Genomic DNA, 26,184 nt, shown 5'->3' with positions numbered 1-26,184 from the left:
CTGTGTAACTGTGACATGACCTGTGTCTGCAGGATGTGACTGAGTGTTTAGGTGTCCTGAATGATGAGTCTGAATCAGCCCCTGCAACTAAACTGTCGAAGTTAGTGTCTCTGCTGGACCGGTTCTGGTCATTTGGGAAGCACTGAATTGGACCATCTGCAGACCAGTCCACTTCTGGAATGCCCTGACTTGACTGATCCACCTCAGACGATCGTTCACTCATAATCATTTGACTCCGGGTTTCCTCTGATCCACTCATTATCCACGTACTGGTCCTGCCTCTTGAATCCTCCTCCTCCTCCTCCTCCTCCTCCTCCTCCTCCTCCTCCTCCTCCAAAGAGTCCAGGGAATCAGTCATATACGACCTTTCCTCCACTTCAGTATCACACAAGTCTTCTCCAGTTGTCACCACAGGCAAAAAGCTGATGTCTAAGACCAGGTTTCGATGAACTATCTTAGTGTTTCCACTACTGTCCACCAGCTTGTATGTGTGTGTCTGCAGGTTTCTGTCTTTAACTGTGTACACAATTGCACTCCATTTGTCAGCCAGTTTCTTCTTTCCTCTCTCACCTTTGTTTGCAATGAGCACTCTGTCCCCTAAGTTCAGGTGAGTGCCTCTCACTTTTCTGTTGTAACCACTTGCTTGTTTGTCCTGTTCTTTGATGCTGTGTTCTTGGGCAATTCTTACTGCTTCATGAAGATGTGACATGAGCGTTTTGGCATAGCTTTTGTAATCAACAACCACTGGATCATGCAACACTTGCTTGAACATCACATCCACAGGGAGCCTCGGGGTTCTGCCAAACATAAGCTGGAACGGTGCATATCCTGTTGTTTCATGTACTGTTGCATTATATGCAAAAGTCAGAGCTTGTATCTGTTGAGGCCACTTGTGTTTTTCTTTTAGAGAGAGAGACCGCAGCATATTCCCAAGTGTTCGATTGAATCTTTCCGTTCCTCCATTTCCCATTGGATGGTATGCAGTAGTGTGTGATTTGGAGACTCCGGAAAGTTTGAGCAATTCTGCTATGCTCAAAATTAGCTCCCTGATCGGAGTGAACACGCTCTGGAAAGCCATACACACAAAACACATGATCCCACAGCTTCTTGGCGACCTGTTTTGCAGTCTGATTAGTGCATGGAAAAGCGTGTGCTAGCTTTGTGAAGTGGTCTGTCAAGACAAGAACATCCACTGAGTGCTGCTTACTATCCTCCGCACTCCAGAAGTCTATGCACACTAACTCCATGGGGGCCGACGTCCTGATGCTTTCAAGTGGGGCTCGAGCAGAGGGTTCTGGTGTCTTCACCAGAATGCACCTTTGACAGCACTTGACATACTCTTTGACATCAGACTCCATCTTCGGCCAAAAGAACCGCTGTCTTGCTAGATGCAAGGTCCTAGCCTGTCCCTGATGCCCAGCAACATCATGAATGCCATGTAATGCTTTTTCTTTAAGACTGTCAGGCAGAACATACTGATGCCTCTTTTGTTTACTGAAATGATCCTTGGTGACCCGATAGAGGACACCATTCTGAACCTTCAGTCTCTCCCATTGTTTGATGAGAACCATAACTTTGGCATCTAGTCCTGATCGTTCACGTCTGGAAGGACGGCGGTTGCGAAGCACAAATGGTAGGAGTTTTGAAATAATCGGATCAAATTCCTGACTGTGCTTGAGTTCCTCTAACGAGAACACAGGAAGGGAGTCTTGGCCCGGCAGCAACATATCCTGGACAGTCTGAGCCAACTCCACAGCTCTCGTCTCGGCAGCAATCTCCCACTGAGCATGAACATCCAAAAGAGCCTTGACAGCTCCAGAATCACTGTGACACATGAGGGGGTCAGATCGAGACTTAATGCTGCCACCAGGTAACTTCTTCATCCGCTGACACTGGACTTTGAGTCGGAAAGTGTCTTGAATGCCGTCGTGACTAACACCCTCGGCTTCAGCAAGAAGGTGACTGTACTGCTCTGTGATGAGCCTGTGGCTTACTGATCTTGCGAAAGGATCTCTGCTGAGAGCATCAGCCACTATGTTCTTGGTGCAAGGTATATGTCTCAGGTCGAATGTGTAAGGAGCGAGCCTAGACACCCAGCGTTGTTCGCACGCATCAAGCTTCGATTTCGTCAGGATGTAGGTAAGAGGGTTATTATCAGTCCATACTGTAAATTCATGGCCTTTTAACCAGTGGCTAAATTTTTCACACACACTCCATTTCAGGGCCAGAAACTCAAGCCTATGGGCGGGATATCTCTTCTGAGAGCCACTGAGAGTCTTACTTGCAAATGCAATGGGACGTGCTTTCTCTTCACCAGCTGGTATCTGTGATAGCACGGCCCCTAGCCCGTCCAGAGAGGCATCAATAGATAGAATCAGAGGGCGAGAGAAATCTAGGTGTGAGAGGACGACGTAGCTCAAGAGACTGTCTTTCAGATTACAAAGAGCCGCATCACATTCCTCTGTCCAATCAGAGGGTTTCAGTTTCCTGAAGGAGCCGGTATTGGAGTTTAGCTTGACTCTCCCTCGTCTCTTTTGGCCTGCAGTAAGAGCAAACAGTGGCTTGGCCATAGCAGAACAGTTAGAGATAAAATGTTGATAGTAGAACACCATCCCCAGAAAAGACTTTATCCTCTTTACTGATGGTGTGCAACCATCGTCTTCCATCAGGTCCAACTTTGACATTTTTGATATGACCTACATTTTTGCTGGATCCATAGCCACTCCATTACCATCTATAATGTGACCTAGGAACTTGACTGAAGATCTCATCAGGTGGCATTTCTTTGGACTCAGTTTAAGGTTGTGAAGCCTGAGCCTCTGAAAAACAACCTCCAGCCTCTCCAACGTCTCTTCTTCAGTTGCAGCAAACACAAGCAGATCATCAAGATAACACAGCAAACTGATGAAGTTCAAGTCTCCAAATATGCTGAGCATCATGCGCATGAATGAGGCAGGACTGTTGCACAAACCTTGGGGCATCCTGTTGAATTCATACAGTCCCATTGGAGTAGTGAATGCAGTGTATTTCTTGTCCTCCTCTGCCATTGGGATGTTATAGAAGCCAGAAGTCAGATCCATTGTGCTGAAGTAGGTGTTCCCACCCAGGGCAGCCAAGCAGTCTGACTGATGTGGTAATGGGTGCGCATCCTTGAGCGTCCTCGCATTCAGCCACCTGAAGTCTGTGCAGTCTCAAACTGCCATCTTTTTTCCACACAAGTACGAGGGGAGAGGCATAATCACTTACTGACTTCCTGATGATCTCCTGTTCTTCCATTTCTGAAAGGACCTGTCGCAGTTTCTGGTAATGGGCTGGTGGCACCCGCCGGTAAGGGAGACGGAATGGTCTCTCATCAGTGAGCCTGATGCGGTGCTTGAAGCCCTCTGCCTCACCGCAGTCCATAGAATGTTTGGAGAAAATGTCATTGTACTTTTCAAGCAGCGCGACCAACCTCTCCTTCCCTCCTTGGCCAGCCTGGCACTGATCAATATCAACCTCAGTGAGTCCAACCTGTTGTAGTCGCTGCTTGAAATCTGTAGGTTTAGCCTTGCCTAGACTTTCCTCCTCCTTAACGTTGTTGAGTTGGCTGGTACCTTGAAAAACCTCAAACTCTTCAACAGCTAGACAGGGGAACACGTCGGCCAACTTGCTGTTTCTTTTCAGGGTGATAGGCTTGTCTGACACGTTTTTGACTTTCATTGGGATCCATCTGTCACCCCACAATGGTGTAATAACACGCCCGATCATGATGTTACGAGGCATGCACTTGGATGAGGTGGGCTCAACTATTACTGTGCTGCCTGGAGACATGGGAGCGTTATTTGGCAACTTACCCCAAACAAGATGTTCTTTCTTAGCCATTAGCGTAACCGCATGCTGGAATTTAACGGTCCCTATTCTGTCTGGAAGCTCCTCGCCTCTCCACCTGGATGAGTTTGCCATGAGATCAAGGAACTGTTCACACTCTGGGAGAAGATTGCCACTGGAAACCAGGCGCCAATAGTCACTGGTTATTTTCAGCTGATGCATGATAAATCTGATGACATTTGTGCCTATGATTAAGTCATCTCGTTGGCTAGGCACCACAAGGACAGGTACGATACAGCTCTCCCCATACAGTTTCATTTCCACTTCGTACATACACTTGGGTTTGCTAAGTGTCCCTCCACAGCCTATTAGCACAATCTCTTGAGTCAAAGGAATGGATTCTGAGAGTATATTCTCACTCAACATCTTCTGCTCTGCCTGCTCGCTGAGAGTACAAGCCATGGAACCAGAGTCAAGCATCCCCTGCACCTGAAATGTGTTGTTAATGCTAACAGGGGTGTAAAACAACTCATCAAAAGGGCCCACTCTCTGTGTATTTTGCACTATTACCTTAGCATCGGCTGGTGCTGCTGCGCATGCTTTTATATAATTAGTTTCAATATCACCACTGTTGAGGGTTTCTTCTCTGTTTCCCACACATTCCCTCACTAAATGCGGGCCAGTTAGTTTAAAGATTGAGAATTCTGTGGCGGGAAAGCCGGAGAACCTCGGCCAGCCTGACGGTTAGGACAGTTCTTCCTGATGTGGTTTGGCTCGAAGCATGCTAAGCAGAGGCGTTTCTGCCTGCAGTGTGCAAGGGTGGAATGATCTAGAGACTGGCAGACCCTGCAGTAGTGTTAATTTCGTCAGCTATTTTTTTATTTAGTTTTAGTCTTAGTCCTGTGTTAAATTTCCTTTTTAGTTTTAGTCATATTTAGTCACCTTCATCCTGTTTTTATTTAGTCAAGTTTTAGTCGACTAAAAGTCTGAGCATTTTAGTCTTATTTTAGTCGACTAAAACAGTAAACATTTTAGTCAAGATTTAGTCGACTAAAGGTCTGAGCATTTTAGTCTTATTTTAGTCAAAGAAAACTAATTATTTTAGTCTACTTTTTGTCAATGAAAACGGTTGAGTCTTTTTTAGTCATCAGATTATATAGAACATTTCAGTAAAGTAGTCTAGCCAAAACCAATAATTTGTCATTTTAGTATATAAATAAATAAGATTATCTTGTCCTTATTTGATGAAAAACACAGGTTGAATGATTAAGAAAGCAGCTTTGCAGAGAGTATCAGGTTTGTGGTGTTTTTACCAGCTGTGTTTTGGCCACATTGCTTCCCTTCTGATGAAACAATGCATTCGCTTTTTTTCTCCGACTCATTGTAGCGAAAATGGGCCCAAATATCACATTGTTTCTTTCTCCCAAGCAGTGGTGGCTTTAGACTTTTTCGTTGTCAGTCATTTTGACGGACAGGATTGTAACATTTCCGTCATAATCCATTATTATCCGTCGAGTGCCCCAGTGTATCACTCACTCGCGCTGACGGGGGGTATTCGGTTAACGCGACCACTGCTCCTAAGCCCTGTTGTTGCCATTTTATTTTCTGTTAAATAAGGTTAGTTAGACCATGAGACCCGAGTCTTCCTGACAGTTCATATTGTGCCGCTGCCCGGTGTAATTCAAATGTACCGCCGCGCGCAGCACAGAAACAGCTGCTGCTCTGCCGCAGCACCGGAAATGGAACTGCTGGGAGAAAAACTGACTATCAGAGATTTAACGTTATCTTTGATAATATTTCGTCTCCTCATTTTTCGTCAACGAAAGTAAAGAGAGATTTTGTCATAGTTTTTATTTAGTAAACTACATTTTCGTCTCGTCACTTTTCGTCAACGATATTGCATGATGATTTCGTTACAGTTATTGTTTACTGCCGTCGGTGCCGTCTCGTCATCGTCTCGTTTTCGTCATGGAAAAAAAGGTCGTTGACGAACATATTTCGTCATAGTTTTAGTCAACGAAATTAACACTACCCTGCAGGCTGTCGGTTGAAATGGATCAGAGGGGAGTGGTTTGTGTGTAACCTGGTTGTTCTGTGACAATGCTCTGTCAAATAAACTGACTAACATTTTCATACAGTCATCATTACAAGAGGGCTTGGATGCTGTGCTGTTCTCACCTTGCATAGATGACTCTATGGGTGACATATTGTCTCTGAAACGTCAGGTGCGGAAACCTGGACATGAACTGCCACTGGTTTAACTCTCTTTGATTTGGAAAGCACCTGTTCTTTCATTTCAGTTTGGTAGCGATCGATATGCTCTTGGATTTCACTAGCTGTCCACTTATTTGGTGCCTTAAACTTGAAAACAGCAGCAAGGGTGGGATCTGAGCAGTATTTGACAAACATCATTGCTACTTCCTGACAAGAATCCTCCATCTTCCGCCCAAGCCTCTTTAAGCCCTCCTCCGCTGCATTAACTGCCTTGTTTAGCCGAAGCCAGTACTCTACGGGGGACTCTCCTGCCACTGGAACTGTACTGTAGAAATCAGCCATGGGCATACATGAATAGATCACATCACTAAAGTGTTGTCTGAGGATGTCATAGATCAATTGTGGGTTATCTTGAGGCTTCATGGATGGGCAGCTCCTCAGAGTTATCCTCACTATGTCTTTAGCCTTGCCCATTAACTTAGACATTATCTCAATGTGCTGTTCTCTCAGAGGTGTGGCTCGTTTCCTGAAACACACTCCCATTAACTCTTCCCACTCACAGACTGTGTTCTTGTCAGATCCATCTCCTCTGAAGACTGGAGGCTCTCTCACATCTGACTGCAACACTAACTTTGCACCAGTCAAGTTGAGGTAAGTGTGGTCACTGGGTAACTGGCCAACCCCGCTCTGAGCTGGTGTGGCTCCAACACCCCTTGCTTCACATTCCCCCCTTAACTGCTCTCTTATAGTTTGTCCTACCTGCTGAGCAATGTGTGTTATCAGGTTATTTAAAGCTGGATCATTTGTATCTGGAAGGCTTGAATGTGAATCCTCCTCCCTCTGAGGAGATGAAAACCTGGCATGCGAGTAGAACAAAAAGCTGGCGAATCTACATTAGCTGTACCTCTGACTGGGATAAAAGGGGACCCACTGATGAGTTTCCCTCTTCCAAATCCGAAACTAAAACTGTCAGTTAGAACATTGTCCCCATCCATTTTACCAGTAACATATGTCATTTTTAACCCTGTATACCAAACTTCAAGGTCTTCAGTATACAATCAAATACAGAAGTACAGAAGTAAAGTAATTTATTACTTTAAAAAAAAGTAATGAGTATTATGTAATATATTACTTTTTTTGAGTAACCCCATCACTGGTTATGACAATAAAACCTTTGAATCCTTGAATAAAACAAAAAACCAATAACGTTTAAACACACTGCACTGCTATGATCATAACTAATGTTACTGCTACTGTAACCGGTCTGGTTTGACGCCACATGTGGTCTCTGCGTTGTGTATGCGTTGTGTAAATGAGAACGACTTCCTTCTTGCCAAACGGGATTTATTCTCTGTGCAAAACAGAATATAGCAATTAGAGCAGGAAATCGCTTCATCAGCTTTCTAGCTTCACACTTCTCCTCAGTGCAGCCTGAAGCTAACTCAGGAAAGTATACATAACAAACAATACAATTTTCAGTTACAAACACAAAAAGAATACCCACATACCTGTGCAAAACAGAATATAGCAATTAGAGCAGGAAATCGCTTCATCAGCTTTCTACCTTCACACCTTCAGTGGAAGAAAACACCCACATGTTAGGTTAGCTTAGCTAAACTTTAGAAAGCTCCCAAACAGTTTGAAGCGCTGCACATTATATAAACTAGTCACACACGGCAAAATATAAATATTAACTGCAAATAGGTTTGGCTTGTGTGAAGTGTAACATTACACAATCTATTAACATATAAAATACAACAGTTATGACACCCCTCGTTCCACTTACTTCTCCTCAGTGCAGCCTGAAGCTAACTGAGGAAAGCCACACGAGTCTGCAGAAATGTGCCGGTGCCAAGAGTACCAAAATAAAATGTACTTTTCAAAATAAAAGCATCTAAAATATAAAGTGACAGTGACAAGTTTTACAAATAAAGTATGGACAATGATTTTACTGAAATATAAACAAGTGAAGTTATACATCGGTTACATACACCCCTCCTATATTTCGCTCAATGTTAAACATGACACTGACCCACTGGCCGCAACCTGCACACCCAGGGTTAAACATGACGCTGACCCACTGGCCGCAACCTGCACACTCAGGGTTAAACATAATGCAGACCCACTGGCCGCAACCTGCACACGCAGGGTTAAACATGACGCTGATCCACTGGCCGCAACCTGCACACGCATTGTTAAACATGACGCTGACCCACTGGCCGCAACCTGCACGCACAGGGTTAAACATGCCAGAGAACTTTAATGACGGTGTTGTGATGCCGACGGCGTAAATTCATACTGAACCACGTTGCTAAGAGATGGGAAATAATTATCGGCTGCTTATGTGACAGTCGGACAGTGAGTGCTTAACGGTGACCGCTGGCGTGTGAGTTAACAATGGAATAAGCTCCGGTGCACACGCACTGCAGCGGTGTTAATGCCGCTGAACCACATGATGACCGATACGTCACGGCATTCTAGAAAAAGTATAGTTTGAAGAAATAGTTCTGATTGAATCTGGCTTCGTATCATTAAAAACTACCCGACGCAATCCTCTATTGATGTTTGTTTGACGGCGGTATTGGGAGAAAAACGGCGACGTAAACAGTCATGATGATTTATTGACGTATTCAGTCAATAAATCATTCAATTAATTGGGAGTCAATTCCTAATTTATTTAGTATCTGGTCGTGTCATAAACGGGATAATGTGCAGCGACTTGATCATTGAGGAAATGGAGCCCTACGAAACACCGTTCATTTCAGGTTGAAGCTTGAAACTGCGTTACTTACTGAGCATTGGGTAGTAATTACCCGAACTGCATTAGTAATGCGTTACATTAGTTCGTACGCAAAGTAATACGTTACTGAAGCTCCATACTGTAACACGTTACGCCCAACACTGCCTGGAACTCACCTTAACCCTGAACTAAAGGTAGCAATGCATATTGTTGAACTTTTCCTGTCGGCTCCCGGACCGTAGTCGAGGAAACAGGGGGGAATGACTCTCTGTCGTCTCCCGGGCAGAAGCAACGCGCTCAATAACCCACTTTATCGGAATGACTGGAGAGAGGCGAGCTCTTCTTGGGAGGTCGTTGCATTTATTTAGCTCTTCTGTTTCGCGAGATGGATAGAAACATATATCCCGCTCACTCACTCTCGCTCTACTATACCCACGCACACATGCACGCGCCACACCCCTCTCTTCAAGGGGTAGCGATCTCACTCTGCATGACCCTAATGTCATAACGATATAACGAACATCTCATGAATTTGTTGCAACTGCCTCTTGCCAGCGCTACCCTGACGCCTGTTTTAGAGGTGAGGCGCACACCTTTTTAGTTTTTTATAACATTGAACATATTTACATGAGCCAAGACTAAAAACTAACGGTAACATTAAACAACTTTGATTTGATCAGACGAGGGATAAGACATAGAAAGACAGTTACTGTACATTCCTGTTCACACCGCAGCGGAGCAGCCTCTTAGCTCCGGAATACGGTTCGTTTCAAGCACCACAAAATTGTCCGGCTAGAGCAAAAGCACCGCATACGTCACGCTTACATCGAGGCGGGGGCAGGGGGAATCGGAATCAAACGGTTACGTCATGACGCAAACGATGACGCAATGACGCAGCACCAGTCGGACTCTGGGCGGTGTGAAAAGAGCCGGAGCTAAACCGAAGAACTGGTTCTGAACCTGAAAAGCTCTAGCACGGAGCTTGAACCGGAGTTGCGTTGGTGTGAATGAGGTATAAGAGAACTCTCCCTGAGTTTAACCTAAACCTACCAAAATAAATTAGTAATGAATGTTTGATGTTATGTGGAAATACTTACCACTTGCACAGGCTTTAAAGCAGCAGGCAAACAACGTATTGCTTTTTTATTTGGTTTTCATTATCTGCACAAACTCAGATTCACGTAGCGTTATGGGTACTTTAATTGCAAGTCATTTGTTCAATCACCCAGAAAACTGCCAGAATCACTACTTACTCCCTCTGCAGTACAAGTAACCCACTGTTGCTCAGTCATGGAGGACATACTGTATTCCTTTAACGGCTTTATTCCTGGCAGCGGGGGATGCTCAGTTGCAGCGGGGTATCAAAGGTTCATGTAAACAGCTTAAAATGAGTAAGACCTTAACCAGAGTCTGGCTTAGAGCCAAGTTACTCACTGCAAGTCATCACATTATAATCTCTCTATGTACATGTGGAAAGAAATTCAGTGAAATGAATATCGACATCGAAATCTGTCAAAATGGGTACTGGGTCATAATCGCCTGAACTATTGGGTCAAGGGACTAATGATAGGAATATTCCGTATCTGAGACATACGAACAACGAAAATTATTTGAAAAACATAAGTCAGGCTAAAAGAAATCCAATGCTGTTAGCACAAAACAGCACAGACTGGTTACACAAGCGTACAGCTGCTAAGTGCGTGCAAGCGAGGCGGAGAGAATCAAACGGCTTTGGATCAAAAGACAAAATATAATTTTTCCTCTGTCTCAGATCACAGTGTGTGTGAGTGTGTGTAGGTTTACCCACACATAGGAAACAGTGTGGGTTGCAAACACTCCGGGCAATTCCGGCTTGTATTGGTACGCATGTGTGTGTGTAAGAGAGAAAGAGAGGGATTGTAAGTGTGGGTGTATGCAGGATTTTGCAAGTGTGTGCATGTGTGTGCGTGGGTGTGTGTCAGAGAGAGGGGGAGTGAACAGGTCTTTTCTAAATGAGGGGGAGAATGAGAGATCAGGAGAGAATTAGTCACAGAAAGAGATCTCCTGTGACTTCGATATCCAGTATTTCCAGAACTTGTTGTCTTCCGACTTCTCTATCTACCTCTTTTAGAACATTATCGCGACAATTATGCTAAACATTTTTATCTCTTCAGCCTTATTACACACATAATCTGGTCTGAGCTTTATATATATATTAATACATACATATATATATATATATATATATATATATATTCACAGTATAAGCCTAATTATGTGGTTGAAACCATTTGAACGAAATTACCTTCCAATTATGAGAAACCTGTGTTACATGCCTAGCTTTCTTCCATAATAACGTTGTAAGGTATGTTGTGCAGAGCTGTGGTTTCTATTAATGTCTTTCCACTGCATTAAACACAAGCTGCTATTGCTGACTCATAGAGGAAAAGGGAAATATTGTATTAAAGTAACTCCTGTATTGATGTCAGCTTCAGTCGACAACAATATGATTTCAACTCAGTATGAACTTTCTGTATCTAGACCGTTGTTTTCTCTTAAGGTCAAGTCTACTATCTTCCTGTCACACCAGGGATACTTTTGAATGTTTCTTAGAAATCGGATTAAAGGTGGGGTAGGTAAGTTTCAGAAACCGGCTCGAGTACACTAACATTTGAAAGTACACAGCCGAAAAGAATCCGCCCCTTCCTTCAGACTTCCTGACAGAGCACCTCCTCCAACACACATGAACGAGAACATGACGTCAGCAGACTGGTGAAAGTGGCCGCCTGTTGCTGGCGAGTCATTGAAGTACTGCTGCAATGCACGCCTAATGAAGGCACGCCCAATGAGGGCACGAGATACATTTGTGCGTGCACGAGATGGAAGGCTGACAGACAGGGCGGCAATCCAACCGTTTAGCCGGGCTGGCTAAACGGTTGTACTTTTTACAGTATTACGGCTTCCACAGATGACATTTTTTATGGATTTTTTGTCAAAGCACTTCAGATATTCATTGCTATCGGGATGTTAAGAGCATTCCATGGAATATAACAAAAAGTGTATCTCGAGCCGGTTTCTCAAACTTACCTACAACACATGGAATTAGGGGGATTTAGGGTCTTGCTCAAGGACACTTCAGCAGGCACCTCAGTACTGATCAAAACAAGACTTGCCATATTTCCACTATATACTGTAGTATGGCACGCACTGAAACCTTTTTGTTTGGTTTTCCATTAGCAATAGTTGTAGATGATACCTGGGACTTTCTTTTGTTCGACTTCACTTAAGGTTCCAAGTGAGCTGAGCCAATAGAAGTTGAAGTTAGAATAATTCCGATCACTGATTGGTGAGGAAGAATCCCCACTCGCGCGACACAGGACATCCCCGACAAAACCCCCATTTTTTTTAGCCAAGCTACCCTCAAGAGCAACCACAACATTTTTAATCACATTCAGAAAAGCAAACAGTCCCCCATACCATGCCAATTGCGAATGATGTTACTCTGTTAAGTTACACATTAAAGGAAACAGCAAGAGCACACACTGTGTTTGTGTCACATGCTAGATGATGTCAAAGCATTTCATGCGGCGATACAGTATGACAAGATATATCTGCAATTGAAAGCTACGGGGTAGAAATAGAGAGTGGAGTCCATTCAAGATGAGCCGTACCATGCAGTGGAAATTCAGCACAAGAGTCTACATTTCAGCTATTTGACAGACTATGTGAGACTGTGAGACTGCTTACAGTTAAATGCCTTTCACAAAGGAAGAGCATGACATTAGTTTGACAACTGGACAAATATAGACATATTTATGTGCAAGGACAAACTTTTTCAAATTGAGAGTTGGGCCTCCAAAGTCAGGCATGGCAGACTGGAAAGTCAGAGACACAGAAGTAGAAAAGTGAGGCAACGATACTGGGTGAAGTTAAATATTGTTATAAGGCTTAAGGTTTTTCCTGCTCATCAACACGTTCAGCAAATGGAACTGCAGGAGTGGCTCTTGGAGCATACAAAGGCAGCAGCCCCTAACCTTTTTTGAGCCACAAACCGATTTGATGTATGACGATATTTTCACGGACTTGCTTTCAAGGTGTCTCTGCAACGGGCCGGTCTAATATAGGGTTATGGGAGACAATGTCACCCGAAGTGTGTTCCTTAACGAACAGTCTACTCTGTCATTATGTTTTAGTCTCTGTCACTGCAAAAAGAAACCTGCTTCACAAGGGAAATATGTGTTAACCTGTTAAGCCCTGAGCCTGTTTTTCAGGTCTCAGGCTCGAAAAATTACATTCCCAGAACAAATGACCATATCATCACTTATAAAAAGGGGTAAATTAATAATCTGTCTTCTCAAAGCAAGGTTACATCTGTGAGTTGGATGTAGAAGTGTCCGAATCAATATAGATGTTTTTATTTTAAAGTAAATTCAGATTGAACACAGTAAAAAAATGTAAATGATATTGTCCGTCCAAAAAAGAATTACTTATAGTGAAAACCACCCTTGAATGATGGGATGGTAGACTACAAGCGTATTATAACATATAATAAGTACCCTGTATCAAGATTAATGCAAAAACAAGTGAAATGTGACCTTTTTAGAGAGATTTAGCAAAAAAACAAACACTTCTGGGGTCATTTGGGTGGATTTGACCAACCTGATCTCACCAGAATGCGTGACTCCACAACGACTCCTTAACACCACAATGCGTGGTTTACTCACGAACTTTGTTACATTTGCGTGTCGGCACCACGCAAACAACCCCAATGTAAAGTGAATGAGGCTCCTTTGTCGTGGTGCACACACGCATTTCTACAACGTCCCGCAGTGAGCTTTTATTCTATACAACGTTTTTAAAATCTACTATATAGCTTGTAGTAACTCACGGGAGGCTTCTTTTATTTTATTTGTATTCATAATAATTTTTATTTTTCGTCAGAATGTAAAATTACATTAGTTACGAATTTGTGTTCTCAAAAAACAGTGCATTGTGTGTAATGCAACTGTGATTTTTATTAAATTAGTTAGTTTTTAAGGAAGGCCAGAGCTTCAGCTGTGTCAAATAGATTGTTCCCTTCAGTTAACGTTATTTAAAAGATAATGATCATGTCCTCTGTATTGTATTACGAGCGTCCATTCCCATTGGATAACGGAGAATTTTACACCCGGAAGTAAGTAGCCTATTCTCCTTACTGTCGATTGATTTTACAGTGATATCTGCACTACTCATCGACTAAAAAACACCAAATTGTCCTTGTTAATTACACAACATTGATTGGTTTGAATTGTGTGCAATGCTTTTGTATTTTCCCCCTTCGATTCGGAGAAACAAATATTTTTTCGGCGTTTTAGGATAGCCGAAGACACTACACTACCCAGAATCCTCAGCTATCGTTTGGAACTACACCATGTGCTTAGCTTGACAAACCCCGTGATCAGTCCTCAACCTCTGTGATTGGATGCGCGACGTTTACACACAGAGCGTCCAAAAGGACTTTGAAATGGAATGAAACCCATCGACGGCACACTATTCAAAACAGGAATCGAACGTGTCCTACCCCCCTCCCCCCCTTAGGTCACAGGCTCCTCCAACAGTGCTACGCAATAAAACAGATACACAGAAAAAATAGTGAAATAGTGCAATAAGAGTCTATATACAAGTGATTGGAATATGATATATTAGATAAATAATTTCTAAGTAGCAGCCAGATGAATGTTATTTCTAAATTCAGGTGTTTAATAGTCTTCTGGCCTGTGGGATGAAGCTGTCTCTGTGTCTGGTGGTTAGGGTTAGTCCGAATGCTGTGGTACCGCCTGCCAGACTGCAGCAGACAGAACCGTTTGTGGCTGGGGTGATGGTGGTCTTTTATAATCCTGAGGGCTTTCTTTAAGGTTAACCTGGTATTTTTACTCCACTACATTTATTTTAGTTACTTTACAGATTTGGATTAATGATGTGAAATATAAACAAGCCTTAAATCAGACTTTAGTTACACCTGAATGAAATTCAGTGAAGGTGATTGTCAAGTGCCAACAATCAGGCGAGATATTTGATAGTTGGTGCTTGAGAAGACTAAATATTTATCTGCAGATCCGTTTAAAGCATATTCATTACTCGTTATTCTCGAATAGTTCATTAAAGACTGTATATAATTGCTATTTTGCACATCCCTTTCAAGATTTCAAGATTTTCTAAGGTTTATTGACATATCATATACACAATAGCGTAGTTATGTAATGAATGACAAACTTAGGTCACAGGTTCATCAACAGTGCATTACAAGACATCTATCAATGTGTGTACCTCCACCATTACACTGTCGTATTCTGCACATTTCTTTAAATAAAGCCTTATTAGTTAGCACATTCTCCTATCAGGCACTAAACTGTTTTACTCTAGATATCATTTGAGTATCTTCTTGATATTTTCTATTCTATATTTATATAATTGACCTTCTACTTTCCCACTATTTTGTATGTACTCTTAATATTTGAATGTTTTCATAAAATATAACACATTCAAAAGTGCGTTACAAAAATGAAAGACATTAAGAAAAAGGCATTTTAAACAGTCATTAAAAAGCAACACAATCTTCCTGCATTGCAATTACTCTAAACGTGTAATAACGTGCTTTAACCAGTAGGTGGTTTGGGTTAAAAGCATAGGTTAAAGGCTGTCAAGTTTACAGTGTTAACAAAATAAAATATACTGCTGTTTCCGGTTTAGTTTACGACGAATATTATTTTGTTATTGTTTTGATATTTGTAACACAAAAGCGATGGAAAAAATCCATAGAAACCAAAAAAAGATGGTCTTAACATGACCCAGTCGTCTAGTAGTTAATAAAAAACAATAATATCAAAACAAAATATTACTACTAACTTTATTGTGAAATTAAAACAGAACGGTAAAAGAATAGTTTCCGGTCTATGCTGATGCCCGATCTCTGTAGATAAATAAAGAACAAAGACAGATGTGTAATATTTAATGCAGCCAAACCATTTATTACAATGCATTCATGTGATGACTATCAAAGAGTAAAGCAAGCACTGCTGAATAAAGTATGATTTTCTCTTTTACGAAACGTTTTTTTTCATATGGAATGCAGTTGGAGGTCAACCAATCAAAGAGCTTGAGGGCTGATCACGGGGTTCATGGTGTAGTCCCAAACGATAGCTGAGGATTCTGGGTAGTGTAGTGTCTTCTGCCGTCCAAAAACTCCGAAAAAATATTTGTTTCTCCGAATCGAAGGGGGAAAATACAAAAGCATTGTACACAATTCAAACCAATCAATGTTGTGTAATTAACAAGGACAATTTGGTGTTTTTTAGTCGATGAGTAGTGCAGATATCACTGTAAAATCAATCGACAGTAAGGAGAATAGGCTACTTACTTCCGGGTGTAAAATTCTCCGTTATCCAATGGGAATGGACGCTCGTAATACAAGACATGATAATTATCTTTTAAATAACGTTAACTAAAGGGAACAATCTATTTGACACAGCTGAAGCTCTGGCCTTCCTTAAAAACAAACTAATTTAATAAAAATCACAGTTGCATTACACACAATGCACTGTTTTTTGAGAACACAAATTCGTAACTAATGTAATTTTTACATTCTGACGAAAAGTAGATTTAAAAAACGTTGTATAGAATAAAAGCTCACTGCAGGACGTTGTAGAAATGCGTGTGTGCACCACGACAAAGGAGCCTCATTCACTTTACATTGGGGTTGTTTGCGTGGTGCCGACACGCAAATGTAACAAAGTTCGTGACTCCACCACGCATTGTGGTGTTAAGGAGTCGTGGTGGAGTCACGTATTCTGGTGAGATCAGGTTGGATTTGACCTATCTCTGGCCCCCCTTGGTCGATTTTGATGATTGACATCTCTTTTTAACTGCTAGAGCCAATGGAATCGAGGAGAGGTTCCAGATACACACACACACGTTACCAAATAAGGAGTGAGAGTGACATGTAGCCAAAATCGGAAGCTGCGATAGACTCTGGTGGCTACCATAGCAGCTAATATTTATTCTCCGATTTTTACATAAAAATGGAATTATGGATTATCAATACTTTTTTCAGAGTGACAGACACATTGGATTAACCATTGGATTAACCTTCAGCAGCGTTTTTATTGTTTTAATGTCATTGAACACGGCTTTTGATCAGAATAACAGCTAAGGTGAGACGATCTCCGGTGTTTGCTCCGTAATGCTACATGTTGTGATGTCTGTGTTTGCATACCCTGTCGCGAGTTCTGATCACTCAGTGATGATACTAATACCTATAGAATCTGTGGAATCTCAGTTTTAATCGGATATCTTGTATGTGCAGTTACAATAAATAATAAGGGTATTTTTACCTTGAGTTCTGTGCCAAGTGCGTCAGCATTTTTCGCTCAGGGGTCATTTAGACGCTTCTTATAAGACTTGTGTTTTGTTTTAGTAAAAATGGTTCATATCGTCAGTTAGCTGAGTTTCTTCCCGTTAATCTGGTATGCCACATTAATAGATTTTTAAATATTAAGAAGCCCTGAGACTAGGGATGGGTATCGTTTGAAATTTATCGATTCCGATTCCGGTTCTGCTTATCGATTCCGGTTCTTATCGAGTCCCCGTTTCGATTCCAAAATTGTAAAAGAAAGAGGTCAAACGTTTAGATAACAAAAATATCTTTATTCTTTTAAGCTTTAACTGACATTTTTACAAATAAAAAATATACATGCAATACAAATGTATTGCACAATAGCTGTGCTTTATTTTAACTGAGCTATGTCTGTGGCAAGCTATTAACAGGCATTACACTGTGCCTTGTCTTTTTCTTTTTTTAGTGTAGTGGAGCCTACTTTCACTCTACTTTCACCACAGCAGCGACTGAGATACATTAGGACTGAATAATTACTTCATATTACATACCAAGGTTCATGTGAAGTGTACAAATACAAATTGAGCATTCAAACTTTTTTTTTCAACCAACAATTTATTATAAATATTTTTTTTCAACCAACTATTTATATAAATATAAGAAACTGAAAAATCTAACTATTTACAATATTGAACATCAGAACTTTAAACCAACTATTCATTATAAATGTCGAGACAGTGTCATGGTCTTTGTCTGTCTTCCAAGACAGTGGGTCTGGCTGCTGTGTAGGTGGGGGTGATGGTGCATGGGCTGCTGTGTAGGTGGGGTCTACAAGTGCTATACGAGACCTCCACGAGACCTCCTGCTGGCTGGGTTGAAGGTGATGGCTGTGGTGGAGCCTTTGTGCTGAGGTGTATCTTGACCTGGTGGGAGCCGCAGATGGAGGTGGAGGCAGCTGTAGTGATGCTGGTCTGCTGGTCCTTGGTGGTGATGGCTCTGGTGAAGGCCCTTGGGCAGGCTGATTGAAGTGGGTTTGTTGAAGCACCCTGGGCAGGAATGCCACATTTGTCCAAAGGGCAACACCTGAGGGTCCCACCTCGGGCATGTATTGCTAATGGAGAGGACATGCAACTCCCCAACTCGCTTCCCTGAGGCTATGGCAAGCAGAAATGCTGCCTTTGTGGGCAGCCACCTAAGCCCGAAGGGAGGAGATGATAGGGCAGCAGGGGCAGGTCCCAAGCCGGAGCCCTCGGGGTGCTAGGGGGACGCTGCCGTAAAGCCCCTCTCAGGAAGAGGGACACCGACCTGTGGCACCCCACCGTGGCGCCTTCGACCCGAACATGTCGGGCAGATATAGCAGCCACATAAATTCAGAGTGGAGTGAGAACGTCCACTATCTAGAAGGGACTGCTGTCTGGGCAACAGTGTACATGCTGTCCCAAGGAACAACCACATGCTTGCCCCCCAGTTGGGGTAGAAAGTGCGTGAGTGCAAGCTGCACAGCCCGAAGCTCTAGCACGTTGACATGGTGTGCACCCTCCTGGGCAGACTACTGACCATGAACGGTCCTGCCCTGCCGCAATGCACCCCACCCTGAGAGACATGCACCTATGGTGACGGTCTCCTGGCGGGTTGGGATGGCGCCCATGGGCACGCCCATCAGGAGATAGGCCCTGCCCCTCCAGCGTGACAGAGAGTGGAGGCAACGCTGCGACACCCTGACTTGGCGTCCAGGTGAAGGCTGTTCAGCCACATCTGCATGGGGCGCAACGACAGCCGAGGCAGCCGTCAGTCTGCCCAAGGGCCGGAGGAACTGAATATAAGGCACCATCTTGCCCGGCCCACGTGGAAGTAGGCATCCCTCAAGTCCAGGGTTGCGAACCAAGCAAGTAAGCTGGTGGCTGAGTGCGGCTGCTAGAGGGGCCCCTGGGCCTGCTGGGAGTGGGCACAAGCCTACGAAGACCCGAGAGCTGCTGCCTGGTCCGCTTAGCTTGGGCAGCACGCTCCAGTGCCTACAGGGCAGCTGTCCCAAACAGCTCCCCTGGCTCGACTGGCACACTATGGAGGACATGTCTCCGACAGTGGTGACTGAGCAGGCCAAACCTGGTGACGAGTCTGCACCAATAAGGACATAACTCGTCCCAATTCCCTAGACATTAGGGCAAAGGCTTAGAGTGATGCACCACTGAGGCCCAGCAAAGAAGGCTCAGCCGGAGCCTGCTGCAGAGAGGTAGAGACAGCCAGCATCATGCTATTGTCTGAGATCGCATGATGTAGTATTGTTAGATGTGACAAGAGCAAGGTCTGTCTTAGGTAAGACAGCTTTTATGTGCGCAGCTCCACTTGCTTGGAACAATCTTCAGCAATAATTGAAACTGAGCAATCTCATTCCTCTGCATGTTTTTAAAGCTAGGATAAATGAAATGCTCGTTGATATTATGGGCACTTGTAAATGTCTATAACTATGTAAATGTCTCCTGTAAATATAATGTATGATGTCCTTTATTGTTTTATGTTTCATGTGGAACCTATATGCTGCAGGTCTCCCTTGAAAAATAGATCTATAATCTCAAGGGACCAATCTGATTAAATAAAGGTTTGAAATGAAATGAAATCAGATGAGAGAGGGAGTTCCCGTTACGACCTGTGCGTGCCGCTGTGTCGTAGGCCTTACAGAGCAGCTCGTCTGTGACCCTGCACTGAGGCAGAGGGCACGTGGCATCAGGAGCCAGAATCAGGGAGGCGATGGCAGGCTCAATGGATGGCAAGCGACCCAACCCCACTGTCGCCGGATCCTGCATGGCAGAAGAGTGGGAGAGGGCCCTGGTGTCTCTCCAGCATGCATGGAGATCCCCCAGGTACTCCTCTGAAGGAGGAACAGTGGGAGTGACAGGGACAGGGTTATGCCTGAAGAAGGCGTTAGCCTGAGCCGAGTCGGCCTGCGGAACCTGAAGCTGCAAGCGTACCAGGGCCACATGAATAATGGCCGCCATGGAGGCGTCCTCCGTGCCCTGCAGAGAGCTCTGAGCAGAGGAGTGGGAAGCCTCCTCGGGGGTGAGCGGGGCCCCGTCCCCCCCCTTCATAGAAGAGGTTTAGCCGAAGCCACTAGCGACATGGCATCCTCAAGCCGAGGTGTGACAACCGAAGGAGGGCCAGGCGGCAAGCTAGTAGCCCCCACACCGGCCCCTGGCTGAAGGGCCAACAGGAGCGACTTCGTCTGCTCCATGACGGCAGTTAACCGATTCACCTTAGAGGACAGCCTGTTTCTAGTCCTCTACCTGGGGGGGAACCCATAGCCATCACTCCATCAAGTCGCCGGGAATGGCCAGACTGAGCTGGAGGAAGTTGTGACGAGGAGAGGTACCACCTCTGCGACTCTAGCCACCCTGAGCGCCCGAGGCATGAAGCTACAGCTCATGCAGGCGCTTTGCGTGAGACCCTCCCTCAAATGTTCGAGGTCAAGGCTGAGGGGGGCAGCGGCCATGGCCGTCCTCGGGCTCAAGAGAAGCCATACAGACGCTACATGAATGAGCCATTCTGTAGGTAGCCGGATGCAGCGTAGCCGGGACCGGGTGCGAGAACACAGCCTTCCCCAGCTACCTGCTGAACGGAAAGAGTAGAGCAATGCTCCTACTCGCCGAACACAAAGAGGGTTGTAACTACACCCACGTTACCGGCAGAGGGAGCGAGAGCACTGCCTTCACCTAGCTGGATTAAATAAAGAAGCGTAACGGGGCAGCTTAGCCTGGCGGCTGCTGCTAAGGATCAAGCAGCACGTCTACCAGGAGCGGGGGAGAAAAACACTGCCTTCACTGGATGAGTTAAACAATGAAGAGAACAGCACAGAGCCGTAGTTACAGTAGTAACTATGGCCAGTGCTTACACGGCTTAGAACCGTAGTTACAGTAGTAAATGTGGCCGGTGCTTAAAAATGTCAGCCAAACGGCTGCACAGTAGATAATATAATATTGGGAGGATGAAATCCTCTTTAATGGACACACATGCAGAGCACACAGCACACACAGTGAAGATTGTTCTCTGCATCTACTCATCCCAGTGCTAGGAGTCTAGTACTAGGAGCAGTAAATACAACGATAGCGCTACTGCAATCAAAACTATATGTTACCGGGAACGGGAGCGAGAGCACTGCCCTCACCGGTTAAATAATTAAGTTAAATAATTAAGCTTAACCCTATATGCAAGGTGTTAGCCAAGCGGCTGCTGCTATCAATCAAGCGACCAAGTCAAAACACAAAGTAAGACCAGATAATTAGCTTCCAAGGAAGAGACCAGCCCGCATAGAACCGTAGGCCATGGTTACATGGCATAGGACTGTAGTTACAGTAGTAACTATGTCCAGTACTTACCTTTGTGGTGGTTGTATTCTCCAGCCACCTCCCTTGTGTGTGTTTTCCCTTCCCCTGTCTGTGTGGGCGTGGTGGCTGTCACTCCTGGCTCCCGGCTCAACCTCCACCTGCTGCAATCAGTTGGGCACCCTCCTCTGCTACACACCTAATTTCCATCAGCCATTACTAATGGCATATCAGCGGAGGCTCCACAACCTGTCAGCGCCAGATCGTTGTTTAAACCCCAGTGGTAAAACTCTCAGCCTTCTCAGCCTTCTTAGAATTAGTTAGCTATTTCCGCTACACTTGAATGTTCTTCTTACCTGTTCTTCTTGTGCTCCAGGATTACTCTCCAGCCGGATTACTCTCCACGCTCCTCCACCTCAACAGCCACTAGCAACCGGATTACTCTCCACGCTCCTCAACCTCAACAGCCACCAGCAACCGGATTACTCTCCACGCTCCTTCTCCTCAAAATAAAACCTTTGTAACACTCTGCCGTGTCCTGCGTTTGGGTCCTCTCAGATAACCGTAACAACCTTACTCTCTGCATCGAAACATAAAACGGGCAAAATATGGCACCCTGGGCTTTCCATACTAAATTGAATGAGAGACGCAGCTAAAGCTGGGAACTCAAAATGCTAATGATAGCTCGGGCACAACGCCACAAGCAGCACTTTCAAAAGAACATAATAAGGGCAACTTTATGGGAGAGGAAGCGGGAACACTGTCGTCACCAGAAAGTCTAAGCCAAACAATAAACAAGACAGCAATTAAAACAATTTAGCTGGGAGAGGGTGCTGGGACACAGCCATCACCAACAACAAGTTGAGACAAACCTGTTTGTCGAGGCTCTGCACAACGCACAGCCGGCCACAGCTCCTGGAGGACGCGTTAACAACCCATAACTCTGACTGTCAGTCGTGAAGCTGCATGCGGCCAGCTGCATGCAGAGAAATCCCACAGATCAAACGTTCAAACCTGAACGCTGTAGGCTACAAGAATGTACCCGTGGTACTCTCGCGCAGCGAGAAGATGAAAAGGAACAGATCCTCTGATGACGCCGGCCTATGTAGCTGGTGTTACGTGGGTCACAGGTGACTTTATTGTTATTGGTACTCGAACTGCGCATGCGTGCGATGTATATATCCAGTGCTAAAGCACCGCCTCTGGCGGTCAGTAGGGACGAAATAGAACAACAAACCCTGTTAAACCAATCTGTATGCAAACCGGAGTGTGGTATATATTTGGTGTTGCAAGGTTAAACATGTACCAAGACAACAGAAGTGGATACAGCATGATGAAATTATAAGAAAGCCAATTTGGTTTCAATGAGAATTGTTTTCAGTCCCTATTGACTTAATTCTGACAAGAAGAAAAAGCTGTCATACCAACAAAGAGAGTTTTAGAGAGCTCCTTAAAATGCCTTTTGTCTGCGATCAATGTGCTAGATGTCTTTAAGGTGCCAAACATGCCTTTATGTTGAGACACAGCTTGTTGAAATATTAAAAAGACAGGTCAATTAAAGAAAATCAGGAGACAAAAACACAGAGGAGTGCTTCAAAAGAAAATCAGGATTAAATGGAGGGACTTCAAGAGAACATGTGGGATGGTTATAGACTGGAGAGACATAGGAGAGAAAAAAAGGCATAGAAGTAAAGCATGGAAAAGTAGATGAAGACAGTGAATAAAGAGAAATATAAAAAGGAAATACAAATGGGAGAGGACAAGACAGAAACGGGAAGAAATGCTATAAAGTTGGTAACCCTTAACCCAACTGGAGTGTTGATGACCAGAAAACACCAGAAGACACAGTACCAGTAGAAGACAAAACGAGGATGGAAAACAGGTTTGATTAGAGAACAATGGATTTGAGTTTGGATGGTTGGCAGAGAAAGGGTATTCGAGGAACAGCGAAAGCCTTCAGAAGAGTTGTTAGGGGAGGTACAGAGAGATCCCTGCTTAGCAACTGAGGATGAACAAGTGGGAGAAACATGTAGTGCTTCAAAGTGTATCTGGGAGGTTTGTGTGAGTGCCTATATGTAACGTACCATATGTTTGTAAGTCTGCCAGTTAAAGATTAGCTGTTAAAGTGACGCTTTACCAAAAATATGTATTTTTAGTATCAAACACTCTTCCCCTGTAGGATTGAAAAGACGGCTATATAAATATTAGAAGTTCCTTCAGTTAAAGAGGAACAGCAGCTTGCTTAGGCTTGAATTCATGTTGGTTGCAGGATTTTCAAAGTGCAGAATTCCCCATCAGGAAAATGCAAAAGTGGTCAAAAGTAATGTAGCAGTCCAATCCACTCAACTACTTTCACCACAATTACTAAAGTCTTTGGTGACCTAAAGGCCTTTTACACATTGCGTCTTTTGCACATCTCATATAAATTGAAATAATCTCAATCAAATTGGAAAGCAATGTCATACTGGCGGCAATTTGTTGCACAGGAAAAATGTTGAGCGAATATTTTTAAGTGACTTATTAGACCTTTTTAGGTCATGCTCTTAATATTCTGGTACAAACAGAATAAAGTTCACCTGGATATACATCAGCTACGAACTGAGGATAACTGGTAAGAAGGTTTTGGTTGTTAGTAACAGCAGGTGCAACAAGAGTGCAATCTCTAAATAACTGTGTAAAAATATAAAGCTTAGCAAGGGTGGTGTTTTTCCCTCATTTTTTAAGCGAAACATGTGAATTGCCCAATTTGATCCGTTTCTATCTATCCTGCAGTATCCTATAGTACTTTGTTCATCGGTTTGGTAAGGATGTTGGGAATGGATTCACAGACTTTCTATGATCAAAAGCAATTTAGATTCCAGCTTTTAGTGTGGTAAAGACAGTGTGGTATTTTCTTTAGTGATGACTCTGTAATACATTTCTTTAGTATGCAGTTTTCAATATGTTTTTGCACAAAATAACTTGTCAATAAACGTTATGGTTTTGTTAGATTAAAAAAAACAAACAAAAAGGTGCTACAGACTCTTGCATCATACAAATGGAAAAAATCACAGATTTATCACGGAAATCCTTACATAATAATAATAATAATAATAAATTGTATTTCTATAGCGCTTTTCTTAAACCCAAATACGCTTTACATTTGGGAGGGAGGGTAGACAAACAAAACAAAAACAAAAACAAAGCCAAAATTGAAACAAAGAAACAAAACAAAACAGAAAAGCAGTCAGGAAGAAGTTGGTTGAGAGGCGGAGGGGGGGGGGGGCTTATGGATACAGAGTTGAAGAGGTGGGTTTTGAGGCGGGACTGGAACAGGGTGAGGGACTCAGACTCACGGAGGTCTTGGGGGAGGGAGTTCCAGAGCTTCGGGGCTGCCACAGAGAAGGCTCTACCCCCGAAGCTCCGGAGTTTGGCCTTGGGGATGGAAAGCAAACCGGCTGAGGTGGATCTGAGGGACCGGGGTGGTTGGTAGAGGATGAGGAGGTCAGTGAGGTAGGGGGAGGCCAGATGGTGGAGGGCTTTGAAAGTGAGGACCAGGAGTTTGTAATGGATGCGGTGTGAAACGGGGAGCCAGTGGAGTTCTTTGAGGACCGGGGTGATGTGATGCCATGATTTGGTGTGGGTGAGGAGTCTGGCGGCTGCGTTCTGGACACGCTGCAGTCTATTTAGGGATGTAGTGCTGATGCCATAGAGGAGTGAGTTGCAATAGTCAAGGCGGGAGGAGATGAAGGCGTGAATGAGTCGCTCAGCTACAGGGCGGATGAGAGAGGGACGGAGTTTGGCAATATTGCGGAGGTGGAAAAATGAGGTTTTTACAACTTGACGGATGTGGGGCTCGAGGGAGAGGGTGGGGTCAAATATAATGCCAAGGTTGCGTGACTGGGTGGAGGGGGAAACAGGGGTGCCATCAATGGTGACTGTCAGGTTGGGGGTTTTGCTGAGGGTGGATTTGGAGCCGATGAGGAGGAGTTCAGTTTGATTGCTGTTGAGTTTGAGGAAGTTGTGTTGCATCCAGGATTTTATTGCAGTCAGACAGGATTCAATGTGGGTGAGGGGGGGGGGGGTTTGTGGGGGGATTTGGTGCTGAGGTAAATATGTGTGTCGTCAGCATAACAGTGAAAGTCCAGGTTGTATTGGCGGATAATCTGACCAAGGGGGAGGATGTAGATGATGAAGGAGGGGGCCGAGTACTGAACCTTGGGGAACACCTTGGGTGACTGAAGCTGTGGCAGAGGAGTGGTTGTTGAGGGAGATGAAGTGGGATCTGTCGGAGAGGTAGGACTGGAGCCACCTGAGTGCAGTACCTTCGATACTGATGTCCTGGAGTCGGGTAAGCAGGATGGAGTGGCTCACGGTATCGAAGGCTGCACTCAGGTCGAGGAGGATGAGGATGTTGAGGGAACCGGTGTCAGCAGAGGTGAGGAGGTCATTGAGGACTTTGATGAGTGCCGTTTCTGTGCTGTGGTGGGGACGAAAACAAGACTGAAGGGGTTCAAAAAGCTGGTTGGTTTGGAGATGGCGGTGGAGTTGTTTGGAGATGATGCGTTATATTGTTTTTGAGAGAAATGGGAGGTTGGAGATGGGACGGTAATTACTGAGGGAGGAGGGATCCAGACCGGGTTTCTTGAGGATGGGAGTGACAGTAGCAGTTTTGAAGGCAGAGGGAACGGTTCCTTGGGACAGGGAGGAGTTGAAAAGGTTGACAAGGTAGGGGCAGAGGACGGGGAGACAGGACTTCAGTAGAGGGGTGGGTAGAGGGT

This window comes from Pseudochaenichthys georgianus, chromosome 10, assembly GCF_902827115.2.
Source record: "Pseudochaenichthys georgianus chromosome 10, fPseGeo1.2, whole genome shotgun sequence".
Taxonomy (NCBI): Eukaryota; Metazoa; Chordata; class Actinopteri; order Perciformes; family Channichthyidae; genus Pseudochaenichthys; species Pseudochaenichthys georgianus.
Note: the sequence above shows the minus strand (reverse complement) of the source record.